The sequence below is a fragment of the Topomyia yanbarensis genome, chromosome 2 (assembly GCF_030247195.1).
Source record: "Topomyia yanbarensis strain Yona2022 chromosome 2, ASM3024719v1, whole genome shotgun sequence".
NCBI lineage: Eukaryota > Metazoa > Arthropoda > Insecta > Diptera > Culicidae > Topomyia > Topomyia yanbarensis.
In genome coordinates, this window is record NC_080671.1 from 106220452 (window position 1) to 106229179 (window position 8728).

Consider the following 8728-nt stretch of genomic DNA (forward strand, 5'->3'; position numbering starts at 1 on the left):
GTACTGAATTTTGATAAATTTTAATTTCCTTGTGCAGTATATACAAACTCTTTCATTTAGGGTTACCAACCGACCTTATTTTAAAGGACATGTCCTTAATTTCGATGATTTGGGAAAGTGTCCTTAAGTTTACTTCAATTGTCCTTAGTTTTAGTCAATGGTATATTTGAAATCAAGTTAAGTTCGTTCAAGCGAATGAAACATTTTATTCGCCATTTTAGTTGATCACTTCCCTACGGTACATTTGATTTCTAATGTTCAGATTAATGATTCTAAAGCTTTGATAAAGTTCATTGATTGAAGTAATGTTTCAAACTAAAGTTTGTTTCTTATCTTGTTGGGTGTTGGCTGAAAAAAATGATTTTGTCCTCTAATTCAAAGCATAACATTTTGAACAGCTCTCATTTTCTATCACAGGATTCTATTCCTCAGGGTAGTCATCTCGGGCCATTCATATTTTTGCTCTATTTAAACGACTTAAACTATTTCCTGAAGTACATGAAACTTTCGTGTGCTAACGATTTCAAACTATTTCACCTTATCAGGAATGCTAAAGACGCAGAATTCTTGCAGTCCCAGTTGGATGTTCGTTCTCAAACGGGACTCGTCTGTTCAAGATTTGGGAGTCTTCCTAGATCCCGAACTAAACTTTAAACACCTCCTTGAGTACACTATTTCGAAGGCCTCTATTTTGCTAGGATTCATTTTTAAACTCACTAAGAACTTTACGATTTACGAATACATACGATTTACATTGTTTAAAAGTACAATATTGTCTTTGGTCCATTTTACCCTCGAAGACGGCAATGTAGAGCAACTTATAATCAAAATGATATTCAACGCATTGAAGCTAGTCAGAGCAAATTTGGTCGTTTCGCACTTCGTCGACTTCCATGGAGGGGCTCACTGAACCTACCAAGCTACATAGATCGCTGTAAAAACTTACTTGACCTAAAAAAAAGCTGCAAAAACTTACTTGATCTCGATCTCCAGTCTGTACGCTGAGATGTTTCGGAACCAGTTTTCATTTCCGACTTATTGCAATCTCGAATCGACATTCGCTATCGTAGAACAAATTAAGGCTATAACAGACCTTTCATCTAGTATGTGTCGTCTTTCCAAATATCCATACAAATTTCAATGCTGATGAGCAAAATTTGTTAGCCTCGGTCAAGATTCAGGATGTCCTTATTTTGCTCTTAGCCTCTCTGGTAACCCTACTTTCATTTCATAACAATAACAGTCGAAAATTTACACCGAGAAAATTCGTTATATTGAATACAGTCGTGATTCGCTGGTTGGACACTTTTTAACTGGACCGCTTTTAAGTTGGACCTCCGCTAGTTGGACCATTGTCCAACTAAAAAGCATCTGAACATCAAAATGTCGTGTCAAATTTACTTTGACAATCAATCTGACAATATTTAGAGATATGAACAGATGCATTTACACTGCCAACATCTCCTTTGGAGAGTTTTTGACAATTGTCAGTCGGTCCAACTAGCGAATCAAATTCGTTAGTTGGACAAGGCTGTGGCCCAACCAGCGAATCACGACTGTATATTGATTTCACACATATTTTTTGCAATTTATAGTAGCAGATAAAAATTACCTGTCACGCATAGATATCATGGGAAAACTAGTGAAAATATAATAGTATGCCACATAGAAATTTGTTACATAGCAGACATCACATCATTTTTCTGTTTACCTCTCGTTTATTCTGTTGCAAATTTTATGCATTGGACGTTTTCGGTCTTGAATGCATAAAAATCACAGCAGAATAAACGAGACTGAAAGGAAAAATAGGCAAACTCAATTTGAAGTTCTCGACAAACATATGATTACGGCCTAAAAGCCAACTGTCAAAATCCACATTGAATGGAAATTCCGAACAAACCGTTACGCGCCAATCACAGATGTTGGTAGTAAACGAAAGAGAAAAGTTTTCTCTTTCATAAACTGTTGTGAACTGTGTTCGGCTAGTAACCGTTTGTCCGGAATTTTCATTCAAAGTGGATTTTGACAGTTGGCTTTTAGGCCGTAATCATGTTTGCCGAGAGTTCAACTAAACGGTTTGTGGTTAAAAGCAGGCCATACTTTTCTGCGTGTTCCAAAAGCGCGGACCAAAGACTTTTACTAGAGAGACTTTCGATACTTTGACAGATATAATACCGAAAGCAAAACAAACATGTTCCGAGGCGAAAACAATGGGAACACCAGCGACAATCCTAATCTATGTTCTGTATCTACTCCAAATACCTAGACCAAAGCTTTAGATAGCAAGCGCCAATTACATTTTTTCATTCGCCAATGGTGCCAAGCCAGTGTTCCTTTCAATTTCATTTTCCGTTCCAACCACGCGTATGAGCTATAATTTCCCACCAACACTTGTTCCAGTTGGTGCGGGAAAAATCTCATAAATCCGGAAAAGACAAATGGTCAGAGAAATTGGACAGCGCTTTACTAATACGTCCGAATTCTGTATGGAGTGCCTTTTCCGCCAACCGTCAGAGATGGCTTTTCTCATCATCAAACCAGTACTCCTCACAATGTGATGTGGATGTGATAAAGATATATGAGAAATGTTCCTTATATGTTGATGTTTTTTTATGTTTTAACCTTGTGGGTGTTTCCATCTTGGGGGTATTTAATGCTTGGAAACGTGCACAAACACTAATTTTTGGAAGTGATTTTTTTTTTCATTTTCCTTGTGCTGCTTGTTTATCTTTTTTTATGTGGCGCCTTTCACCGAAAAGCGTAAAACTTTCACTTTGCACCTTTCAATTGAGTAGCAATTATTTAAATGTATGTAAACAGCTATTTTTCATTTTACACATTTTTTCGAATGAAAAATGATAAACGAAAAAAGTAAACTGATAAGTTCTATATCGCTTTTTACAAAAGATAATCATCAGAAAAAAGTGATAGCATAAGCTCGATAAAATATTCCATGAATAACAACACACCGGAAGTTCCCGGCGCTGTTCGAGTCAGTGGCGCTTGCTCAAGCGACAGGTTCGATTTGATTCCCTCCGATTCCGATCTGCCCACGCTATTGCAATATCACATTCGCATATACATATGTGCCCTGATGCAAATGTAACTGGATTCCAATTTCATACTAGTCTGCGCATTCTCTAAAGCTTCCAATGTGGCCACCCTCTACTGATTTGCACACTGCAACCCAAGTTTTGATTAATTCAATCAACATAAATCGATTTCTGGGAACGTCGTTCATAGCGCACCGGATAGACGGGCTATCAGTGCAGTGAGGGAGTGTGTATAGATACAGATTTCGATATGATTCTTTTGTGTTATAGTCTTTTCTTCTCGATTATATAATGATCAAACGTTAACCCTCTCATGCCCAAATATTTTCTAGTGCATATAGGATTCCAACGGGATTGTCTTTATTTGTAATTATTGGTGTGAGATGACATAGATTGCACTTGTAGTAAGCATTGTTACTTGAGTACAGTGCTTACAAAAATCGTATCGCATGCTTCATGACATTTTTAGGCCTTATACAGAAAAGTACTGGCTGTTATTCAACCTTCTGCGGTAGTAGCTGAATTGGAGGGCATGAATTGATATGGGCGTTAAAATTCTGCAGTGCAAAATGGATAGCGGATAGGAGATAACTCTCAATACAAAATTAATCAAATCAACGTCGATGTTCTGGATTCAATTTAATGCTCCGTAAATGGTGTACTAAGATGTTATTACTTCGTAATGCTTTTCGATAATTCGCTCCCCTCGGTAATCGGCTGATTCAAGTTAGTATATCTCAGTAGCATATTAAGAAATTCGGTTTGGTAGGGGTTTGATGAAAATCGAACACACTGTCAACCGACATAATACCGAAACCGTAATGCTTGAAGTTTTAAAATTTTGAGAAAGTTTTCCAACACGAAACAGAGCATCTTTTGATATACATAATACTTTGAGTAATTAATTTTCCCAGAAGTAATTATGGAGAATTATTTCATAACAGACCTTGAGTCTTCAGAAAATTTGTTGAGATTGTCATTTAAAATAACTTTGTTGAAGGTATGAATACTGTATTTGTAAATCGAAGCTCTTTTTGACGACTGAAAATGAACCTGATGTGACTCGCAGTGAATAGAAAAAATATTCATTCAACTATCCATGTTATTCATTCAGTTGAATATCGTACAATATATTCAATTCACTAATTATCTAGGAAAATGTTTTCAAATGCCGGTAAAGCATATAAAACAACAATCATCATCGCTTTCATTGTGCTAGGGCCTACTTTGATACGTTTGATTCGTTGCTGTAAGTTCGTTTCGTATAATAATCGGAGACGAATGAAAATCTGCATGGATGAATGGGCGGTTTATTCGTTTGACGTTTTCAGCTGCGTCACTGAATATTGAAAATGAATGCGGCTGAATATGATCAATTTTCATTCAATGAATTTGAATATTTTTAACTCTGCTGTAGAGGGATTCCATGAGCAACCGGCCAACCACAAAATATGACAATCGCCGATTCAAACAAATTTTTGCAGTTATGTTTGGTTTATGAGTCTCCGTAATATTCTCTGCCATTTGCAATATTTTGCAACAAGAGCAATTTTTCAAAAGAGCGTAGACGTTTCTACGTGCATTAATTTCAAAATTTTTGGTTCGATTATTCTATTTTAAACAGCAAAACTATCTGAGCACGAGTTACAGGGAATGAATACTTCTGCGCGAAAAAACATGCACTCAAAAAAATGTTGTGTCATTTTTCACAAAAACAGCAATTTCTGTTAAAAATTTTAATTCCAAAAACTTTTTTTTTTGATTTTTTTTATTTTGTTATGTAAAATCTAAAGAGAAAAGAAACATTTTAAATGTGATTGCATGTTAGAGAACTTAACGGTGAAAAAGTTTTTCTAACAATAACTTTATAGATGTTATTAAATTTCATACAAATTGACATACAAAACTGCATATTTATTACAGAATATAAATGTAAGTATTCTTTTAAACCAAAATGCATTTAACAAATCTTCCAAAATGCGATTGTTGTCGAAATATTTGTGCTTTTGTTTCAACAAAAAGGAGTAAGAAGTAAGGAGTATTTATTTATTTATTAACAGTTTAAGGCCGAAGTGGCCTGTGCCGTATACAAAAGATTCCTCCATTCCACTCGGTCCATGGCCGCGCGTCGCCAGCCACGCAGTCTGCGAAGGGTCCGCAAATCGTCTTCCACCTGGTCGATCCATCGTGCTCGCTGCGCGCCACGTCTTCTTGTACCGGTCGGGTTGCAATTGAGAACCGTTTTCACCGGGCTATTGTCCGACATTCTGGCTACGTGCCCGGCCCACCGTAGTCGTCCGATTTTCGCGGTATGACAGATGGGTGGCTCCCCCAACAGCTGATGCAACTCATGGTTCATTCGCCGTCTCCATGTGCCGTCTTCCATCTGCACTCCACCGTAGATGGTACGCAGCACTTTCCGTTCGAAGACACCAAGTGCGCGTTGGTCCTCCACGAGCATGGTCCAGGTCTCGTGCCCGTAGAGAACTACCGGTCTAATCAGCGTCTTGTAGATGGTCAACTTCGTACGACGGCGAACTCTGTTCGACCGAAGTGTCTTGCGGAGGCCAAAGTAAGCACGATTTCCTGCCACGATGCGTCTACGAATCTCTCTGCTGGTATCATTGTCGGCGGTCACCAGTGAGCCCAAGTACACGAACTCTTCAACCACCTCGATTTCGTCGCCACCGATGCAAACTCGAGGCGGGCGGTTCTCATTCTCTTCTCGTGAACCTCTTCCTATCATGTACTTTGTATGTAGTTTCGTGCAATAATATCAACGTCATCGGCGAAGCCAAGTAGCTGAACGGACTTTGTGAAAATCGTACCACTCGTGTCGATCCCTGCTCTTCTGATTACACCTTCCAGCGCGATGTTGAATAACAGACACGAGAGACCATCACCTTGCCGTAACCCTCTGCGTGATTCGAAGGGACTCGAGAGCGTCCCTGAGACACGTACTACGCACATCACCCGATCCGTCGTCGCCTTCACTAATCGCGTCAGTTTGTCCGGGAATCCGTACTCGTGCATAATCTGCCATAGCTGATCTCGATCGATAGTGTCGTATGCGGCTTTGAAGTCGATGAACAAATGATGTGTGGGCACATTGTACTCGCGGCATTTCTGCAGTACTTGACGAAGAGCGAACACCTGGTCCGTGGTAGATCGTTCGCTCATGAAACCCGCCTGGTACTGCCCCACGAACTCTCTTGCAATTGGTGATAGTCGACGGCATAGTATTTGGGAGAGTACCTTGTAGGCGGCGTTCAGCAGGGTGATTGCTCGGTAATTACAGCAATCCAGCTTGTCGCCCTTTTTGTAGATAGGACACACGACACCTTCCATCCACTCCTCCGGTAAAATCTCCTCCTCCCAAATCTTGGTAATCACCCAGTGCAGCGCTTTAGCCAGTGGCTCGCCACCGTGTTTTAGTAGCTCGCTTGGTATTTGGTCAACCCCAGCGGCTTTATTATTTTTGAGCCGGCTAATCTCCTCCTGGATTTCTTGGAGATCCGGAGCCGGTAGTGTAATGTCTTCCGCGCGTGCTCCCAGGTGCGTTACCGTGCCATCCTCGTCATCTGCTGCATCGCCGTTCAGGTGTTCTTCGTAGTGCTGCCGCCACCTCTGGATCACCTCACACTGGTCCGTGAGAAGATTCCCGTTTGTATCTCTGCACATGTCGGCCTGTGGTACGTGGCCCCTGCGCGAGCGGTTCAACTTCTCGTAGAATTTCCGTGTGTCTTTAGCGCGGTACAGCTGCTCCATCGCTTCGCGATCTCGGTCTTCCTGCTGGCGCTTTTTGGTCCGGAAAACCGAGTTCTGCCTGTTCCGTGCCTGATTATATCGCGCCTCGTTCGCCCTCGTGCGGTGTTGCAGCATTCTCGCCCATGCTGCATTCTTCTCTTCGACTAACTGCTCGCATTCGCCGTCGTACCAGTCGCTTCTTCGGTCCGGGCCCACCGTACCTAGTGCGACGGAAGACGAGCTGAGAGGTGCACTGAAGCCGCAATGCTACCTGGGTGCTAATGTTTGTCGTTTTAAAAGCCGTAAAAGAAACATTTTCAGTATTTGGATTTTGATCATGGAGAAGCTTTAAAAAAATTCCTAACAACTTTTGATATAACTTAATAATTTAAGTCAAAAATACAATTTTCTTTTTGAATATGAATCTAAACACAATTTTAAAGTAAAATGCTCATAACAAGAATTTTCTAAAATGCAGTAGTTCTCGAGATATTTCAAATTTTGTTTTAACAACACAATTATTTTGTATTATTACGACCTTTTCATAATTTACTCTCGTTTCTTCATCAACAACAATAGGTTTTACAAAAGTCCCATAAAGTTTCCTGTAACTCTCCCTTTGACTTCAAGGCGATATTGTAAACCATTTGAAAACTACATTAAAACCAACCTATAACTCCGGAACCAAAAGTTTGATCGGGATGAAATTCAATAGCAGCCAATTGAAGCATTGCACCAATCATTTCAAATTTGGAAGATGGTGGAAATCGGTCAACAATTTTCTGAGGAATAGATGTGAAATTAACATTGGCAAGTCTTCCGGGGCATCAAAACCGAAATATCTCAATCGGCTCGGACACACAACTTCACCGTCACCGAGTGTGAGAACGTCGAGGAGACACCGGAGCATGAGAACTCTCTGTCTGAAATCTCTATCGGCGTAAGCTAGCTACATCACCGGGGACTAGACTGAGTAAACCGTGACGATACACCACCTGTCAAGGGTCACCAGCGAACCAGAGGCCCTGCTCCAGCGGAATCGCCGAACTGACCTCGACAGCTGATTCTGAGCCAACCGGTTTTTTTCCCGGGGCACACTGGGTGAAAAGGCAGAAGTTAAAATCTTCAGCTCGGAGACGGTGATTGATTGCAAGGACCTGGATGAGATCACGACGGGAGACTAGCTGAGAGGTGCACTGAAGCCGCAATGCTACCTGGGTGAGGTGCACATGACGATCCGGTTAAATAAGGGTTACGGAGGAGCTCAAACAGCGATAATTCGTTTACCGGTAACCGCTGCCGACAAATCTCTGGAGGTAGGAAAAATTACGGTTGGATGGGCCAGATGCCATTGAGAGCCGCCCCAACAGTGAATAAACAAGTGAAGAAATGCCTCAAGTGTTTGAGCTTTGGACATTTGGCAGGGGCTTGTAAAGGCCCGGATAGATCCCTGATGTACTGAAAATACGGAGAGATGGGCCATCCTGCAAGAGACTGCACGCAAAGGACGAAGTACACTAAGTTTGATTTTTGTGTTTCGAATGCATCGTCAGTAACTAGCATCAACTGGGTGTCTAATTAGACGATGTATCTAAATTAGCACCCAAATTTGTACTAGTTACACACAAAATCCAAATAGTTTACACGGCACATGAGAACACCTAAAGCAACTGGCTTGTCCCGAGTGATGTCCTAGGAAGCAAATACAGAAGCTCTGGTTTGCTGACGAGAAAGCGAGAACACAGTTGGTGCTAGTAACCGAAGTGCAAACCATGCCAGGCCAGTGGATGGAAGCAACCATCAGACGGGTGGCTTCAATTCCCTTCCAACAAGAGGGCGACTGCAGGCCAGCGGAAATGGAGATAACCCAGATAGATCTGAATCATTGTGACATCGCACAGCAGCTGTTGTGGCAGTCTACGACAGAA